Source organism: Tursiops truncatus, chromosome 7 (assembly GCF_011762595.2).
Source record: "Tursiops truncatus isolate mTurTru1 chromosome 7, mTurTru1.mat.Y, whole genome shotgun sequence".
Classification (NCBI taxonomy): domain Eukaryota; kingdom Metazoa; phylum Chordata; class Mammalia; order Artiodactyla; family Delphinidae; genus Tursiops; species Tursiops truncatus.
This window is the reverse complement of record NC_047040.1, coordinates 112,179,188-112,199,343: the sequence shown is the minus strand read 5'-3', so window position 1 is coordinate 112,199,343 and position 20,156 is coordinate 112,179,188. Positions and strand designations below refer to the sequence as shown.

The following is a 20,156-nucleotide window of genomic DNA, read 5'->3' as shown; positions in this document are numbered from 1 at the left end:
ATTGGCATAGGCATGGTAGATGTTTTTTCATCTTTTAAAATTTCAACCACTTCGTGTCCTTATATTTAAAGTATGTCTCTTTTAAACAGCCTTATATTTAGGTTTTGTTTTTATCCAATGTGACAATTTCTTTGGAGTGTTTAGTTCATTTACATTTAATGTAATTACTAATATGGTTGGATTTAAGCCTAACAGCTTGCTTTTCATTACTGTTTGTCCTGTGTGCTTTTTGCTCCTCCTTTGCTGCTTTCTTCAGATTTATATCTTAGCATTCCATTTTATTTCCTCTCTTGGATTTTTTTTTTTTTTTTTTTTTTTTTTTTTTTTTTTTTGGCTGTGTTGGGTCTTGCTTGCTTGTCCATGGGCTTTTTCTAGTTGCCCCGAGTGGGGGCTACTCTTCGTTACACTGCGCAAGCTTTTCACTGCGGTGGCTTCTCTTGTTCTCTTGCGGTGGGCTCTAGGCGCGTGGGCTTCAATATCTGTGGCTCAAGGGCTCTAGAGCGCAGGCTGAGTAGTTGTGGTGCATGGGCTTAGTTGCTCCACAGCATGTGGGATCTTCCCGGCTCAGGGCTCGAACCTGTGTCCCCTGCATTGGCAGGCGGATTCTTAACCACTGCGCCACCAGGGAAGCCCGGATATTTTTTAATTGCTTATTTTTATTAATTGCTCTAGGAATTATGATATTTAAAAATTATCATAATATACCTTGAATTTGTATTTCAGCACTTCACCTACAGTATAAAAAAACCAGGAAAACAAACAAAAATAAACAAAAAACCCCAACCCTTCGGAATCTAACTTTGAGACTCAGCCCTGGGCAGAGAGATGCAATATTTCTGTTGATTGAAAATGTGTGGGCTGGCTGGGAACCAGAAAGTCACTCAAAACCCATGTTTTGCAGGAGTGTGAGGGACCTCCAGGAGCTTCTAGAAAAAGTGGTCTCTGAATATTTAGACAACTGATAGATTCTGGTTTAGTCAGGATCCATTTTCTGCAACTTTTTGAATCATCTGGGGGACAGCCAGGACGTAATCAAACTTCTTGTGATTTTCAGTACCCGCTGCCCATCTTTATTGCTCTCCCTTACAACTCGGCGGGGGGCGGGGAGAGTGTAGTTTAGGGAAATTTTTCTCCTAAGCATGTTTGTGACAAGCTCACTCCACTCGGCGATTCCATAAGACGTGTTATTTGGCCTCTCAAGATTGTGTTTTGGGGCTAGTTCGTCAGGACTTCTTGTCAGCCATTCCCACAAGCCTGCGCACGCCCTTGCCCCCGGCTCAGAGGGGAGATGCGATCACTGCAGGGGCCATACCGGGTCATTTTCTCCCAGCTGGCTCGGTTCCGGCGGCGTGTCCCAGTCGCACCCGTCTCCAGCCCGCGGAGCGCAGGTGTGCGCACCTCCTCCCTGGCTGTGGGGCGCCAGGCCAGTCCGCCTGGGTGGCCCCCCAAGTCCTTTCTGCAGCTCATCTCACCCGCCGCCCTGACCCTGTGGAGCCCCGGGACAGGGTGCGCACCCCCCGCTCTTTTTACGGCCCAAAGCGGGCAGCTTCCACGGGGAAGCGCCCCCCCCCCCACCGCCCCCGTGGTCCCAGGTAGAGCTGAGGTCGCCGAAGCCGGCAGGTGGCCCTGGAGGCTCTCTCCCTGGGGAGCATTTTCTGCGGCCGGAGAGGAGCGCGGCCCGGCATACTGCCGGACTGCGGAGTCGGGGGAGGGAGCTAGGCATGGAGGAGCGGATGGACTGGGCTGGAGAAGGAGCGCGGAGGGAGGAGCGCTGGGAGGAAGGGGCCGAGCCGGGAGAGCCCCCGCCCCGGGAGGAAGGGGAGGAGGCCGGGTGTTTCCTGGAGCATTCCCGACCCGCCTCGGTGACTCATTCGGCCGGGAGACTCCCAGGGCCCGCCCGGGACCCCAGAGCCGCCGCCGCGGACCAAGGTGAGGAACGCTGCCGCTTCCGCCCCACTCCGCCGCCCAGGTGGGATCGGGACCTCGCTCGAAACCCGGCCGGGAGGGAGCTGGAAGGCGGCGGTGCCGGGCCGGGGCCCCGCGAGCGGCCGGGACTTGGACCTCGGCCGCGCGGCCTCCCCGGCTGCGCCGCCTCCCAGGATGGCCCTGGCCACCGCGCTCCGGCCCGGGAGTCGCGGACCCCTGCCCCAGCGCCCCCGGCACGTGGCGAAACTCCAGTGGGGACGGGGTACATTGGGGTTTTCCAGTTATTGTTGGAAAGCAAGGAGCAGGCGGTTTACGCTGAGGTCGTGCTTTGTGCCCCTGTCTGAGGGAAGGAGGGAGACTCTGGCCGAGCGAGACCATTTTGCAGATTCTTGGAGAGAGGAGTTTGGGGCTTTGTTAAGGAGCCGGGATTGTTACTTGGGCAGCGCGGTTCAGTATAGCCAGACTAAATTGTCTATTTCAAGCCTGAAATGCGTGCTCCTAATTCTCAGCGCTTGGTGGGCGGGAGAAAAGGGCGGAAGAGTAATTTGGCAATGGGGCTTAAGGAGCGTTTTCTAAGCCGAGAGAGGTGTCCGGACCACGTCCACTCTAGTGTCAGGTCTGAACGGCAGGATAGCGTTGCTTATGAAGCCCCGTGTTGGACGGTCTGCGCTTCTGTGGGAGACCTGGGAGTTTCCCTTTACAGGAGAGGAGGGTGCTGTGCGCCTCGCCGCACAGTGCTTGGCCGAAGCTGGTGAGCCGGGTGGTATTTCTTGGCCGTTATCGACGTGATTCCGTCAATGATCCGTGATTGAATCAGCAGTGATTCCCCTTGCCTAGCTCAGGTTGCTGTTCTTGACAGCTCACCAGCGGCTGCAGCGGCTCTGGGCTCGTGCTGGAAGATCCTGCCCGGGCCGCTCGGCTGGGGCGCCGGCCTGTGACGGTGCGCGCCGGTGCCTGCCGTCCCTTCTCCCTGAAGGCCCTTCGAGGTTTTTCGAGTAAAGCGCAGATCTACGCGCACGGAGCTCGAAGAAAACATTCAGGGCCACGGCAGGTTTGCGTTTGTGGGAATTCAGTTAGGAAGGTGGTGCCAACGCTGCCTTCGCGCAGCGGCATCATCTCTGTGCCAGAGGCGAACCAGGGAAATGTGGTGGCAGACATTTCCTGTATTAATACATACATTTGTGTGCTCATAGGTCGCCCAAAGAAGAGTTACCCCCCAAGTGTTTTTGTTTTGTATGTGTGTTTACTTAAATTTATTTTTAAGTTTACACATAGTAAGATTCACTTTGTGGGGTACAGTTCAGTGAGTTTTAACAAATGCTTAGTGTAGTGTGACTCCCACCACAGTCAAGATACAGAACAGTTTTATCACCCCGCTGAACTCCTTCTTCCTGTCCCTTTGTAGGCACCCCCATTCCCAACTCCTGACCCCTGATCTGTTCTCCATTCCTACAGTTTTGCTTTTTCCAGAATGTCATATGTAGTTTTTGAGTCTGGTTAGTTCACTTAGCATAATGCGTTTGCGATTCATCCATACTCTAGTTTGTCCCTGGGGTAAAGACATTAAAGTTTAGAACTTGTACCACTAGGGTACAACCTGAGCCATTCAAATAACACTTTTGAGTCATGAGAAAAATTACAGAACTTGAGCTTATTAAAAAATTCAAACAGTACTCAGCTACATATACTAAAAGTGAAATTCCCTCAGTACTTCTATCTTGGCCTTTTCTGTGCATACACATAGGTTTTGTTTGTGTGTGTTCTTTTTGTAACATAATGAGAGACTGCATGTAGCATCATACCTTTTCACTTAATGATCTCGGATTATTTAAAGATGTTGGAAATCTTAACATGTTCGCACATACAGTATATATACACATGGATAGCCTTCATTCCTTTTAATGGCTGTATATAGTGTAGCTGCATTACAATTTATTTAATCAACCACCTGTTAATTGACATTGTTATTTTACGTTTGTCACCCCCATAGTCAATGCTTGTGTGTATATCTTTATGTATATACTCAAGTTTATCGTTCTGGAAGTAAATTAGGGTCTAAATAATAGCTAACATTCCTTGAGTACTTACTTTGCTCCAGCATCGTTCTAAGCCAGGGCTACTTTTCCTGTAAAGGTCCAGATAGTGACTACTTACAACTTTGCAGGCCGTGTGGTCTCTGTCACAGCCTCCCCAGTTGCACTGTTGCAGCAGAAGTCGGCACAGTCTGTAATGAATGAGTATGGCTGTGCCCCAGTAGGACTTTGCTTGTAGAAGCAGACCATGGGCTGTAGTTGGCTAACTCCTGAGTGCTCTACATACTAATTATTCTCACGACCCTCAGAGGTGGGTGCAATTATTACTCCCACTTTATGGATGAGGAAACTGACCAAGAGGTGAAGTATGTGCCTAAAGTTACATGCCTGGTAAGTGGCAGAGCCAGACTTTGAATCCAGCCGTCTGACTGCACACTCATAAGTTAAAAGTTAGAAAGAAGCACGGGCTTCCTTGGTGGCGCAGTGGTTGAGAGTCCGCCTGCCGATGCAGGGGACACGGCTTCGTGCCCCGGTCCAGGAAGATGCCACATGCTGCGGAGCGGCTGGGCCCGTGAGCCATGGCCGCTGAGCCTGCGCATCCGGAGCCTGTGCTCCGCAACGGGAGAGGCCACAACGGTGAGAGGCCCGTGTACCGCAAAAAAAAAAGAAATTAGAAAGAAGCTGTCAGTAATGCCTTCTGCAAAATGTTAGACCCTAGGACCTGACCCTCACACACCTATTGAATCACTTACCTGCGATTTTTTGAAGGCACTGTGCTTGCTCAGGTACCACTCCAGGAGCACCTGCCTCCACTCCCAGGTGGGCCGGTGTTCCCTCAGTCTGTGTGACAGTCTGTGTCCTGGCTTTTGATCTGCGTTTCACTAGCACCGGTTTATAGAGGGGTCAGCTCAGTCAGTGCCTGGGGTTGCCCACTAGCCAGTGGGAAGAAAGATACATTTTGGCAGGTGTGATCAAGTTGGGTCTTGGCAAATCCACTGCTTTGACTGTTGTTGATGTCTGCTATGTGTTCACCTGAGCCCCGGTGGGTATGTTGCTTGGACTACCTTCGACCATTTTTCTTCTTTGGTATCATGGGAAAAGCACCTATTAGGTTGTGATGAAGATCAAATGAGGTGTAATATATATAGGAAATGTACTGTATAAGGGGCTGTTACTATTCGTGCTATGTTTTCTAAAGCTTTTATATAACTAACCAGTCCTAGCTACTCATTGTTTTTGCAACCAAAATAAGTATAGCATGGGTTAACCACAGCTATGTAATTTAAAAACTTTATTTTAGCCAGGGCAGTAAGGTCAGAAAAATAAATAAAAGGCAGATTGGAAAGAGAAAATAAAATTGTCCCTTTTTGCAGATGGTATCTACATAGAAAATCCAAGGAATCTATGAAAAAACTATTAGAACTAGTAGGTGAAGTTTAACAAGGTCACGAAATGCAGTCAACACATGTAAGTCAGTCTTATTCTATATACAAGCAATGTGCAATTAGAAAGTGAAATTTTAAAAAATACCATTTTCAGCAGCTTCAAAAAATCAAATACTTACATATAAATTTAATAAACCACGTGCAGGATCTATATGCTGAAAACTACAAAATGCTGATGAATGAAACAAAGATCATGTAAATAAATGGAGAGGCACATTGTGGTCATGGGTTGGAACACTCAACATAGTAAAGATGTCAGTTCTCTCCAAATTGATCTATAGATTTAACACAATTCCAATCAAATACTGCAGCAAAAAAATATTTTAACTTTATTGATGTATAATGTACATACTATAAAATTTACCTACTTCAAGTGGGCAGTGATTTTTAGTAGATTTACGGAGTTGGGCAGCAGCACCATAACCCAGTTTTGGAACATACGGATCTCACCCCAGTAAAGATCGCTCATGACTTTTCACAGTTAATCCCCATTCGTAGGCCCTATTCCAGCTAATCACTAATTTGCTTTCTTTTATAGATTTGCCATTTCTGGACATTTAACATAAACGAAAGTGTACAATTTGTGGGCTTTATGTGTGGCTTCCTTCACTTAGCATAATGTTTTTGGAGTTTATCCCTGTTCTAGTATGTACCAGCATTTCATTCCTTTTTGTTGCATTGTATTCCATTGTGTGGATATATCACGTTTTGTTTAACCATTCATTAGATCCATTTTTTGCCTGTTATGAATAACTGCTGCTATGAAGACTCATGTACAAGTCTTTACGTGGGCATATGTTATAATGTCTTTTGGATAGAAATCTAGAAGTGTTCTTGCTGGGTCATAAGATATTTTTGTTTATTAGAAGTCTCAGGAGGATGTTTTTTTGTGTGTGTGTGTGTGGTATGTGGGCCTCTCAGTGTTGTGGCCTCTCCCGTTGCGGAGCACAGGCTCCGGACGCGCAGGCCCAGCGGCCATGGCTCACGGGCCCAGCCGCTCCGCGGCATGTGGGATCCTCCGGACCGGGGCACGAACCCGTGTCCCCTGCATCGGCAGGCGAACTCCCAACCACTTGCGCCACCAGGGAAGCCCAGGAGGATGTTTTTATAGATAAAAGACAAACTGACTCTAAAATTTATATGAAGGGGAAAATACACTGGAATATCTGAAAAAAATGATTCAAAAATAAATTAGGGAAATCATCTTGCCTGATTTTTTTTACTATAATAAAATAACCCAAAATTTACCATTTTAACCATTTTAAGTGTACAGTTTAGTAGCATTAAGTTGTACAGCCATTACCACTATCCATCCCCTAAACTTTTTCTTCATCCAAAACTGAACCTCTGCACTTATTTATTTCTTTATTTTCTTGAAGTATGGTTGATGTACGTTTCAGGTGTACAGCAAAGTGATTCCGTTTTGTATATATACACATATATATACACATACATATACATACATACACACATATCTGTTCTTTTTCAGATCTTTTCCATTATAGGTTATTATAAGATATTGAATATAGTTCCCTGTGTTATACAGTAGGTCCTTGTTAATCTATTTTATATATAATAGTATCTGTTAATCTCAAATTCCCAATTTATCCCTCCCCCCACTTCCCCTTTGGTAACCATAAGTTTGTTTTCTATGTCTGCGTCTGCACCCACTTAAACACTAACTCCCCATTCCCTTATTCCTCCAGCTCTTGGTAGCAACCATTCTACTTCCTGTCTATGAACATGACTATTCCAGACACCAATTAAGCATTGCTATGAACATGGTAATTCAATGTTTAATTTCTTTGAGCAGTTGTCATACTGTTTTCCATAGCAGCTTCGCCAGCCTTTATGTGTACCAACAATGCACAAGCGTTCCAGTTTCTTCACATCCTCACCACCAACACTTGTTATTTTCTGGTGTTTTTTTTTTTTTTTTTTAATAATAACCACCCTAATGGGTGTGAAGTAGTATCTCATTCTGGTTTTGATTAGCATTTCCCTAATGCTTAATGGTGTCAATCATCTCTTCATGTACTTATTTGCCATTTGTGTATCTTCTTTACAGAAATGTCTATTCAAATCCTTTGTCCATTTTTTAATCATGTTGTTTGTTTTTTTTAGTGTTGAGTTGTAGGAATTCTTTATATATTTTGGATAACAATCCCTTATCAGATATATGATTTGCAAATATTTTCTCCCATTCTGTGGGTTATCTTTTCATTCTCTTGTCCTTGGGTGCACAAAGGTTTTTAATTTTCATGTCCAGTTTATCTACTTTTTCTTTTGTTGCTAGTGCTTTTGGTGTCGTATCCAAGAAATCATTGCCAAATCCAGTGTCATGAAGATTTTCTCATATGTTTTCTTCTAAGAGTTTTATAATTTTAGCTCTTCTGGTTAGCTTTTTGGTTAATTTGAGTTAATTTTGCATATATAGTATAAGGTGATGGTCCAATTTAATTCTTTTGCATGTGGATATCCAGTTTTCCCAGCACCATTTGTTAAAAAGACTGTCCTTTCTTCAGTGAATGTCTTGACACCCTTGTTGAAAATCATTTGACCATATATACAAGGGTTTATTTCTGGGCTCTTTATTGTTTTATTGGTCAATGTGTCAGTCTTTATGCCAGTACCACACTATTTTGATTACTGTAGCTTTATAGTAAGTTTTGAAATCAGTAAATGTGAGACCTCCAGCTTTGTTTTTCTTTTTCAAGATTGTTTTTGCTATTCTGGGTCTTTTGAGATTCCATGTTAATCAAGGTGGGTTTTTCTATTTTTGCAAAAAATGCTTTTGGAATTTTGAAGGGGGTTACATTGACTCAGTAGATGGCTTTGGATTATATTGTAAATTTTCTTTCTTTCTTTTTTTTTTTTTTGACTGCCCCGTGTGGCTTGCAGGATCTTAGTCCCCTGACTAGGGATCAAACCCAGGCCCATGGCAGTGAGAGTGTGGAGTCCTAACCACTGGACTGCCAGGGAATTCCCTATATTGTCATCTTAATAATATTAAGTCTTCCAGTTCATGAACATGGAATATCTTTCCGTTTGTGTCTTTAATTTCTTTCAGCAGTGTTTTGTGATTTTTAAAATTTATTTATTTTATTTATTTATTTTGGCTGCGCCGCGTCTTATTTGCAGCATGCAGATCTTCGTTGCGGCATGCATGCGGGACCTAGTTCCCTGACCAGGGATCGAACTCAGGCCCCCTGCATTGGGAGCGCAGAGTCTTAACCACTGGACCACCAGGGAAGTCTGTGTTTTGTAATTTTTAGTGTATGAATCATTCACCTCCTTGGTTAAATTTATTCTTTTTTTTTGGTTGCGTCGGGTCTTCATTGTGGCGTGTGGGTTTTCTTTCTCTAGTTGCGGCTCACGGGCTCCGGAGACCCTGGGCTCTGTAGTTTGCAGCACATGGGCTCTCTCGTCGAGGCCCGCGAGCTCAATAGTTGTGGCGCCCAGGCTTAGTTGCCCCGCGGCATGTGGGATCAACCAGGGCTCGAAACCGTGTCCCCTGCTTTGGAAGGCAGATTCTTTACCACTGGACCACCAGGGAAGTTCCTAAATTTATGCTTAAGTTTTTTTTTCTTTTTGATGCTATTGTAAATGGAATTGTTTTCTTAATATTCTTTTTGGAATATTCATTGCTAATGTATAGAAGTGCAGCTGATTTTTATGTGTTGCTTTTGTATCCTGCAGCTTTGCTTAATTCATTTATTAGCTGTAACAGGTTTTTTTGTGGTTTTTTAGGATTTTCTACATATAAGATCATGTTCTCTGTGGTTTCATGTATTCTGAGGTTGTTTCATCAGGTGAATATGTTAATAGTTGTTACATCTCACTGGTGGAGTGACCATTTTGTCATAATGTTTCTAGTGACAATTTTTGTTTTCAAGTCTATTTTGTCTAATATTTATCTAATATTAGTATAGCTACTTCTGGCCACTTTTGGTTTCTCTTTGCACGTTATATTTTTTCCCATCCTTTTCGTTTCACCCTCCCTGTATCTTTGAATTTAAAATTTGTCTCACAGCATGTTTTTTTAATCCATTCTATCAATGTCTGCCTTTTGATTGTCTATTCCATTTACACATAATGCAGATAACTTATATGGTAGGATTTACATTTGCCATTTTGTTATTTGTTCTTTTTATATCTGGAGACCCTTTGGCTATAAGTGAGGGGCTTAGGGACAGAGCTTACACTCTGTAGGAGCCAGTAGAGAACATAGCACCATGAATGGGGCTTAAACATGGCAACTCTGGCCTGAATTCAGGCTATCTAATAAGATTTCAGAGCACTCCAGGGATAAGATTTGCATTTATATGAACTTACTGTGTTAAAGCCCTCTCAGAACATGGTCTCAGGAACATAGGGATGTGTTTTTTACCTTTGTGTTGGTCTGAGCCTGGTGTGCACTTGTGCTCTTCAGCAGAAGCTCGTTGAGCATTCATTTACCTGGCTCTGCCCCCATCCAACTTCATGACTGCCTCACCTCCACACAAGGCTGTGGGGACAGAAATCACAGGCCTTGAACTGTGGCTTTCACATTTTTTAGTTGTGAATAAGACAAATGGACAGTGATAGCTACTGTGACTTTTGAAACAAGCATATTTGTGATTTGTATTTATATCTCAGATACTTCACTCGCCAAGGTTGTCAGGCCCTGTTCTTCACTCTCTCGGGGGAGTTTTGTTCCACAGGAGAGAAAAACCAATGCCTAGAGAGCAGTGAGTTTCATCTTGGAACCTGATTTGACAGCCAGAATTTTACGTTCAGAGCTAGCATGCCATGCCTTGTGCCTGTGTTGTCCTGGCCAGGACTGGGGTGGCAGGGGGAGGGTGGGCGATGATTCATCCTTGAAGATACTCACAGGAGAAGGTACACTTTGCTCTGAAGAACCACACCGCCCCAAGTCAGAAGTGGTGATGAGGATTTGCATTATATTTAAATCCCTATCTAAAGCTTGACCTACTCAAGCTGTTCCATTTGAAAGAATTTTCGTCTTTTTCCACAAATGCTGCTTGGAAGGACCAGTCTGCATAAAACCAATGAGCTTTAAAACCACCTGGACTCTTGACTGATTGGGGTTGTCTGTCCCCAGGGGTCATGGAATAACTAAGTGTGTTAAATCAAGCAGACCTGTGCACGTGCACGATAATTTCACAGATTCTGGAGAGTAAAGTTTTGCTCCTGCCCTGGAGACCACACTGATAAGGGTTTTGAACATGCAAGTTGGGTTTCTTCCTTTGCTTTGATTAAGGTGGGGGTGTGTGTATTAGTCAGAATTCTCCAGAGAAACAGAACCAATAGGGTATGTTTATATATAGAGAGAGATTTATTTTAAGGAATTGGCTCACGTGACCATGGAGGCGGGCAATTCTGAATTCAGAGTAGGCAGGCTGAGACCCAGGAAGAGTTGATGTTGCAGCTTGAGTCCAAAGGCCCTCTGGGGGCAGAATTCAAATCCAAAGAGGACCTCGGTTTTTTCTCTTAAGGTCTTCAACTGTTTGGAAGAGGCCCACCCACACTATGGAAGGTCATTGGCTTTACTCAGAGTGTGCCCATTTAAATGTAAATCACACCTAAGAAATACCTGCACAGCAACATCTAGACTAATGTTTGACCAAAAACTGGATTATACCATAGCATAGTCAAGGTGACACATAGAATTAATCATCATAGGGGGTAGTTTTTCTTTTGTATTTTAATTTGCATTTTAGGTAGTTGCCTCCTCCAACAAAGATTGGCTTCAAGGTAAGCCCCATGCAAAGGGTGGAAAGGGATTTGGGGGGGATCCCTGCCCTCTGGAACTGCCAGCTGAGCCAGGGAAGAATCAACACTGCCTACCCTCCCTCCACCAGGAAGAGGGAACACATCCTTCCACATGTCACTGCCAGACCTTGCACACAAGCACTGAGAGGCTGTGACCCTCTCAGTGGCCACAGATGGCCCCAGGTAGACCAGAGGTGGATACAGCAGAGTTAGTTCACTCCGGGAAGCCTCTGCCAGGATGGCCGAGGTCTGGGGCAGCTGCCATGGAAGATGTGACTTTCTGCCCTGCAATTCTGTGTTGACTCTGGAAGGGCTCTTGAGAAGCTCCTGGAACTCTCAGTTGTCTTGATTCTGCCTTGAGGTCAAGGCAGGAGGGAAAATGTGCTGTATTATAGGGCCTCTGGGGTGTGACTCAGCCTAGGGGTCCCCCCAGACTGGTGCTGCGGCGCTGTGGGGCTCGGCGCGTCGTGCGGAGACACAGCCGTGCGTGCCCTTCCTGCGGACTCCGAGCGTGAAAGGCTCGAGTTCTCCCTTTTCCTGAAGGTCGGGTGCATTTCGGCAGTTAGCCCCCGTTGTGTTTTGCGCGGGCGTGTTTAGGGAACTCTGTGCCTCCGCAGCCTGTGATTGGCTTTACAGCGACTGGGGGCGTGCAGCCCGCTGGACAGTCCCCCCCACCCCACCCCCCGGCTCTCCCCGAGGGCCCAGCTTCCGGCCGCTGGGGAGACGCGCGTCGCCGTCCATCCCAGGTCCCCTAGCCGCGGTCGGGCCAGGCTGCCTTCACACTCCTGCACGCCTCTCCGGGCCTTACAGCCGGCCGGTTCCCTGCCTTTTCCCGGCCTTCTGCCCCTTCTGTCCCCTCAGCCAGCAGCTCCCAGGAAGGGGTGGGGGAGGGCAGCGCCCACCCAACGCACCACGGTCCCAGCGGCAGCCCGAGCTGGTGCTTCCCAGCTTCCGAGCGCCTCAGGTTGCTTGAAGAAGTTAATTATGTACACGTATAAGTATTTCTCCTTTCATCTTTTATCTGCTTCTTTGTTAGCTACCCCCCCCCCCCCACCCCGTCCTCACATACACACACACACACACACACACAAGGGCAGAGGTGATTTTGGGAATCGCAGCATTTCAGGGCCCAGTCATTGTCGACTGCTCACTTCATCCCTAAAAGGTCTCCTTGCGTGTGCCCTGGTGGGTGTCTCTGTCCATACGCGCTGGATAAGGCATGAAGTGCGCACAGTCTGTAATAGCTAGAGAGCTTGAAAAGATGCGGGAGGCAGCCCTGAATTTGCCGGTTGGTTGTGGCGGCCTTGTGCCAGTTGTAGAACTCCCCATGCCACACGCTTGGGGCCAGGCTGGTGAACTGTAGTGGGCCTGCGCTTGCCTGGGGCCGCAGGTCCTCCTGCCTTTCTGCGTGCCTGGCATCTTTGCAGGAACGAACCCTTTTGAAAGGTTTGTATGTTAGCTAGGGCTCCTGCATCAAGGTACCACAGACTGAGGGGCTTAAACAGTGGATATTTATTTCCTTGCGGTTCTGGAGGCTGGAAGTCCAAGATCAGGGTGTCAGCAGCGTTGGTTCTTTCTGAGGCCTCTGTCCTTGGCGTGTAGATGGCCACTTTCCCACTGTGTCTTCACATGGTCTTCCTTCTGTGCCTGTGTGTGTCCTGATCTCCCCTTCTCGTAAAGGGCACCAGTCACATTGGATTAGGACCCACCCTGTGACCTCATTTTACTAATTACCTCTGTACATCTCCAAATGTAGTCAGTCTGAGGTACTAAGAGTTGGGACCTGGAAGGGGGACGCAATTCAGCCCCTAGCAGTTCATTTAGTTACAGTGATGAGGTGCCTGTGAGCCATTGGTTCTTGCTGCTCCTTGAGGACCTGGCAAGGAGGCGGGAGAAGATGTGTAGCTATCAGGGAGGCTTAGTTCCTCGTCCTCGTGAGGCAGAAATACAGACACTCCAGCGTTTTCTTCTATCGCTTCAAAGGATTATATGGTCCACCCTGTGTCGGAGACTACTGCCCTAAAACGTTTTCTCAAAGTGTGGGCCAGAGACTCCAACCTCAGAATCAAGGGGTGTATGTGGGCCGGGCATTAAACATGCAGGTGCCCACGGCACTCAGCTCCACCAAGTCAGGACAAGGTGTGAGAGAGCATTTGCGCCGATCTCTGGTGATTGTCCGTTTCAGTTACAGCCAGCTCATACCCCTGGGGTGCTGGGCAGCAGGAGCCCACTTTCAGGATTTTATGGTACTCTGAATAAAGCACAGGCAGACATCATTTAATTGATCTTTGCTTTCTTGCACTTCACAGATAGTACATTTTTTACAAATTGCAAGTTTGTGGTAACCCTACATCAAGCAAGTCTGTTGGTGCCATTTTTCCTTCAGCATTTGCTAACTTCATGTCTTTGTGTCACATGTTGGTAATTCTTGCAATATTTTAAACTTTTGAATTATTTTTATATTTGGTATGGTGATCTATGGTCAGTGATCTTTGATGTTACTATGACTTGCTGCAGGCTCAGGTGATGGTTAGCATTTTTTAGCAACAACAGTTTTTAATTAAGGTATGCACATTGTATTTGTTTTTTGAAGAGTTGATAGCCATTATTTAGTCTCTCGATGCCAAGTAATTCTGAGCCGCTTTTACATTACCACAATGGCATGCTTTTCAAAACACATTTCTAGCACCCTTATTGTTTTCCCTCCAGTATTGTCATCAAATACTCCTGGTTGACATTCCTATGGGACTCTTGGCCTGTCGTCTCTGCTATCACACATTATTTCCAACTCAAAAGCAATACTAAAATACAGTGAATTTCCAGTCTTGACAAATACCAGTGTCAAAAATACAGTCTTGAATTTCTTGTGCACAATGTTAAATAAAAATATTCTACTATTTACCTAAAAGCATGGCAGAGTTTGAATGGTGGCAAAAGGGATATGGGACATTTGGGGCAGCAGCAGCGTGAATCAATCACATAGTAGAGAATGATAATAAAAACACTAGCTGGTAGTTATTAAGCACTTTTGTGTATTCGCCACTGTTATTTAGACCAAGTCTGTACATTTTTTTTTTTTTTTTTTGCGGTACGCGGGCCTCTCACTGTTGTGGCCTCTCCCATTGCGGAGCACACGCGCAGGCTCAGTGGCCATGGCTCACGGGCCTAGCTGCTCCACGGCATGTGGGATCTTCCCGGTCCGGGGCTCGAACCCGTGTCCCCTGCATTGGCAGGCGGACTCTCAACCACTCTGCCACCAGGGAAGCCCTGTACCTTGTTTTTAAGAAATAATGCTATTGCACACTTAATAGACTACAGTATAGTGTAAACATAACTTTATATGGTCTGGGAAACCAAAAACCTTTATTTGCTTTATTGTGATGGTCTGTAACTGAACCTGCAGTATTGCTGAGGTATGCGTGTACTCACCCTATCAGTTCTGTAGTAGCCTGAAAATGTTTGTTTGCAAAAACTCTTACCTCTTGATGACTTTTTAATTACCACAGGGGGGGAAAAAAAAGATGTAGACAATTAGAACTATTCAGGAAGGAACTTTAAATTTTGTTTATTTATTTATTTTTGGCTGTTTTGGGTCTTCGTTTCTGTGCGTGGACTTTCTGTAGTTGCAGCGAGCGGGGGCCACCCTTCATCGTGGTGCGCGGGCCTCTCACTGTCGCGGCCTCTCTTGTTGCACAGCACAAGCTCCAGACGCGCAGGCTCAGCAGTTGTGTCTCACGGGCCCAGTTGCTCTGCGGCATGTGGGATCCTCCCAGACCAGGGCTCAGACCCGTGTCCCCTGCATTGGCAGGCAGATTCTCAACCACGGCGCCACCAGGGAAGCCCCTGGGAAGGAACTTTAAATAGGTGGCCTTAGGGCCCGGTGGCTGCAGGCAGAGCTACTAGCTGCTGCCTAACCCCCAATCACTGACAAGGCAGTGATCACACATTTTAGCTCAGCCTGAAACCTGAAATCTCACATGTATGTATATTAAACTGTTCGTTGTGGGCAATTCCTTAATGTGCAGAGGCACGGAAAATATTGAATAGTATATGAACCCTCAACAGTGGTCTGGGCTCACCTGTAACCCCTGCCCACACTGTGCTGTTGTGAAGCAAGTCCCAGGAGCACTGTCTCACCTGAGTCGTAAACAAACACTTCATTCAGTACATGTCTCCAAGAGAGAGGAGTTCTACTTAAAAACATAAATGCTCTTGGAGTTTTGCTGCTTTTTTCTGGGCCAGAGGTGGAAATGGTTTTGCGTTTTTAAAGACCTCTCGCTATTTTGTGTAAGCTGGTTTCTTCAGATCCTAAAAATCTGGGAAGTGTAAAATTATTAAGTAATTGAAGCTAAACATTTGGAGTGTATATATATTTTAAACAAAGCCCACCATTCTGCAGTGGTCTGAAGCATTTGATTATAGAACGCAAATGATCACTGCTGAGGGCTGATTTGCCTGAGGACACGTGGTCCCTGGCCCAGATCTCCGATAGGTCTGTCAGAAGCTTTCTTTAGGAGTGCAGGACTCTGGGCAGACAACAGGGATTTCCAAGGCAGTTGATCTGATCGGAAAGATGCGTTTCACTCTGTGGTGGACGCAGGTGTGTAACCTGCTCTGCGTCACAGCAGTGAGGCTCACCGAAACACCTGCAGTCACGGACGCATCTGTTTTCAACGTTTTTCATTCCCTTTCCCTTATGTTCACAAAAAGTTTTCAGAGAGATATTCCATTTTTTACTCTTTTTAAATAATTTCAACCTTACAAAAATTGCAAAAATAAAAATAATACAAAGAACACACGACAAAACTCTTTTACATCAATTTGAGGCCCTTCATCCCCCAGTGCCTGTGTGTATTTCCTAAGGATAAGGATATTCTCTTACATACCCACAGAACAATGACCAACCCTGGCCCTTTATAGAAAATGTTTGCTAATCCCTGTCCTAGAGAATCCATTGCACATATTAATGTGCAAGAATTTTCCTCACAGTTTACAATAAGAAACACCCCGTTATAGGGAGCTTCAGGAGACAGCGCGCAGACTGGTTCATTCGCTCAGTGGAATAGTATGCATCTGTCAAAACAGTACTTCAGAGCAGCATGTGACAGTGTGTGGATGCCTCTTAGTAATAGCAGTGAAAAAAGTGAGTCAGGCAATTACGTATATTGATAGCATAATATCCTTTTTATAAAGACTGAATTTTAAAAGTGCCTTTTTGAGAATATGCATAGATGAGGTGCAGCTTGTACAAAAGAAGGCAGGGGACTGATGCCCAGGTGGAATTTGCTGTACATCACAGGCAGGACCCTGGCTTTTGTTGTGGACAGGTGGTTCACCTGTCTTTATGGCATCATTTTAACATAACAAGGTGAGAACGGGCCAGGGTCTAGGAACTATTATGCATCTGAGGTCCAACAAAAAAATTCCTAACATCAATCAGTTGCTGAACTTTTTATGGATCTCAATATTACTTTTAAGTTAATTCTTTGAGATTACGTGCTGCCTCAGAACTGTTTCTCAGATGGGCGATTGTTTGACTTCTGACAGAGGGTCAGCAGTTTGCTCAGGCGGGAGCTGTGCATTAGAAACTGCGCCCTTCCCTGGTTGGGGCTGGCACAGTTCTTCCTACTTGGGTGGGGCTGGCACAGTTCTTCCTACTTGGTACATTTATAAGTGAAAGAGGGAATTCCAAAGGCAAAAGGCTGAAAAAAGTTGATATGGTAAAAATTTTAAACTGAGGTTTCAAAGAAAAAAGTAAGTGACATAAGAAGGCAAGTAGTGTGACCTGGGAAAATTTTTTGTAGCAACTTTCACACAGTTTTAATGTCTTTAATAAAGAGGTACAGTTGAGTACTTGACATTGATGAGGAAAATACCGAGATTTCAAAGGACAAAATAACAAGAAAACAAACCAAGCTGGCAAGTCACAAAAGAAAGAAAAAAAAGGGTTACTGTATAAAAATTTGTTCAACTTTAATAAGAATAAAAGTAATGCAAATTAAAAGAACATTTAGATGCAGTTCCACTTATTAAATTGTAAAAATGCAAGTGATCCCTTGATGTTGTGATGAGATGCCATGCTGGTGTCTGTGGGACCCTGTGGGAGGGCACCTGACCTGAATCCACCTGTAACTTTTTAAAAATTGAGAAATAATTGACATGCATTATGTTAGTTTCAGATATAATGATTTGATATCTGGATATATTGTGAAACGATCACCACAGCATGTCTGGTTAACATCCATCACTTTACATAGTCACAAAAAATTTTTTCTCTTGTGATGAGAACTTTTAAGATCTGTTTTCTTAGCGACCTTCAAATATGCAATACAGTGTTATTTACTGTAGTCATCATGCTGTACATTACATCCCCATGACTTATTTATTTTATAACTGGGAGTTTGTACCTTTTGACCACCTTTACCCAGTTCTCTCACTCCCTGCCTCTCACACCACCAAGCTATTCTCTATCTATGAGTTTTGTTTCCTTCCTTCCTCCCGCCCTTCCGTGCTTCCGTCCGTCCTTCCTTCCGGCCTTCCTTCCTTCCTGCCTTCCTTCCGGCCTTCCGTCCTTTCTCCCTCCCTCCCTCCCTCCCTGCCTCCCATCCCTCCCTCCCTCCCTGCCTTCCCTCCTTCCTTCCTTCCTCCCTCCCTCCCTCCCTCTCGTCCTCCCTCCCTGCCTTCCTTCCTTCCTTCCTTCCTCCCTTTCTTTTTAAGATTCCACATACAAGTGAGATAATACAGTATTTGTCTTGCTCTGCCTAACTTATTTCACTTAGCATAATACATGTCTTGGCTACTGTAAATAATACTACAGTGAATATGGGGTGCAGATATCTTTTTGAATTAGTGATTTTGTTTCCTTTGGATAAATGGCCAGAAGTGGGATTGATGGATCATCTCCTGCAGCTGTGAAGACATTCATGCGATTTAAGAATCCCCTCCTGGGACGTGCTGCCGAGGAAGTCATCTGGAAACACCGTCGTCCCTCGCTATCCGCCGGGGGTTCGTTCCAGGAGCTCCCGTGGATACCAAAATCCACAGATGCTCAAGTCACTTATATGAGATGGAAGTTGTACCATGAATACAGTCAGTGTACCGTATCCCCAGGTTTTGCATCTGTGGATACAGAGGACCGATTATACTGGACCTTTCTGCCCAGATACGGTCCTCTTAGGCTTTTCTCTAGAAGGTAAAAATTTGTTAAAAGGCTCACATGAAGGGAAGGCTTAGAAGGACTGCTGGGTCGGAGTTCTCGGTGAGCATTTATGAGGCTGTGTAAGCAAGGATGAGGCCACCTTCCGGTATGGAGTGGCGCTGGTGATGGAGCCTGGGCAGGCAGCGTCCAGGTCTGTGTGCGGGGGCCCAGGCCTTCCCTGCGGTGAGCTGGGGAAGTGTCCGCCCCTGGCATGCTTGTGTGCAGGCTCACTCTCCCTCTTTCTGGGGCAGGAAGCGGCCCCGGAGTCACGGTGGATGGAGAGCCCCCAGCCTAGTCGGGAGGTTGGTGGCACCCTCTCCATGGTGTGACCACCCCCCAGTGCCAGAGACCGCCGAGCTTGGCTCCATCCTAGAAGGAACACGCTGAGCTGCTACTGTCATCTCCCCTCGTGTCTTAAACATGCACTGGATTCTGTGTGAAAGATGAAGACCACCGGAGTCACAAAGAAATGGTCAGGCATTAGTAGACCAGAGGGATCCCAGACCTTGGGGGAAAACAAGCCCCCCCCGCCGCCCCAGGAGAACCCACCCCATCCCAACCTCCATCCCACAGCAGTGCGTCCAGCTCTGTGGGGCTCACCTGTGTGCTTGGTGCGTGGCTGCGCCAGCTGTGGAGCATTTCCGTTCCCCAGGGGGTGGCGGGAGTGGCAGGGCGCAGCGCAGAGGTGTCAGGCTGGGCCCGTGTGGGCGCTGCACACTGTGAAGGATTGAGACTTTACTCTGGCCTCCTAGGTCCATTTCCGTCTTTTGTTGATTGATTTATATTTGCATCAGGTTCATTTTTCATACAAATCTCAGGAGGCATCCCAGTTCGTAAAATAGATAAACACGGGGCTACTCTGCCTTGCCATCGTGGGGCACCCCGGAGTTCCAGGGAACATGGTTTGAGAACCACAGCTGTAAGCATATAAGCAGGAGAGCAATAGGATCAGAGTCCTAGTTTAAAAGGAATGAAAAAGGAGCGTGCAGGCTTGAGGGTGGCATAGGAGCTCTGGGTTGGGAAGAGGCCGGGCAGGTCGCCCGGGGAGGAGGCGTTCAGGAGGCAGAGACACCGCTGTGTCTTGGGAAGACCCTGTCCCAGGTCTGCAGACTGAGGCTGAGGGCACAGGAGAGCAGTGTCAGGAGGGAGGGGCTGACAGGCTCAAGACTCCTCTGCGGGCTCTGTCTCACACTTCACCTATTGTCATGATTTTCAAGCAAACTCGATTTTTGTTTTTCTGTTGACGCAGCAATTGTTTTGAGGTAATTGCAGAAGAGACCAGTGCTGCTTTCGAGAATGGAATCTAAAATTTTTGTGCAGTTTGCATTTCTTCAGTAGTAAAGCTGGGCAGAAGATGGTGTTTGCTTTTCAATTTTGAAGTTTTTGCCTAGAGATCATAGCAACCCCATTCTCTCTCCCCATCCCACTTGATCTGGGGAAAGAGGCTGGAGTTGGAAAAACATGTTGTTTTAAAATGCGAGAGAGAAGGGCACAGTTGAATAAAGTATGCTTCTCTTCCTCAGATGATTTATTTTACATGTGAACAGATTGCACAAAAAATTGGATGTTTGTACTTTTCTGGGAAGTACTGTTATTTGTATATATAGAAGAGGAAGAAAATCAATGTGCGTCCTGTGCATGTTAGCAGAAACATTTTGTAGTTTGTTGTGGTTTGGTTATGCTGTGGGGTTTGACAAGTGAAATACTGTCTAGTTGTAAAGTAAAAAATATTACAAGTTTGGAGATGCTGAGGAGCCCCAACACCCTCGTGGCTCAGGT

General features: G+C 46.0%; 1 protein-coding gene across 2 annotated transcripts in view; it reads left to right on the top strand.

Annotated features, from left to right (window-relative positions):
* The first annotated feature begins 1,802 nt into the window (after nt 1-1,802).
* Nucleotides 1,803-20,156, top strand: part of CYFIP1 (cytoplasmic FMR1 interacting protein 1) — a 93,028-nt gene continuing 74,674 nt past the window's right edge. Inside the window, exon 1 of one of the 2 annotated variants that reach the window (XM_019931788.3) lies at nt 1,803-1,929. The gene's annotated coding sequence lies outside the window, so the exon portion shown is untranslated. The remainder of the gene's footprint in view (nt 1,930-20,156) is intronic. The other variant, XM_073807858.1, reaches the window with a different exon arrangement.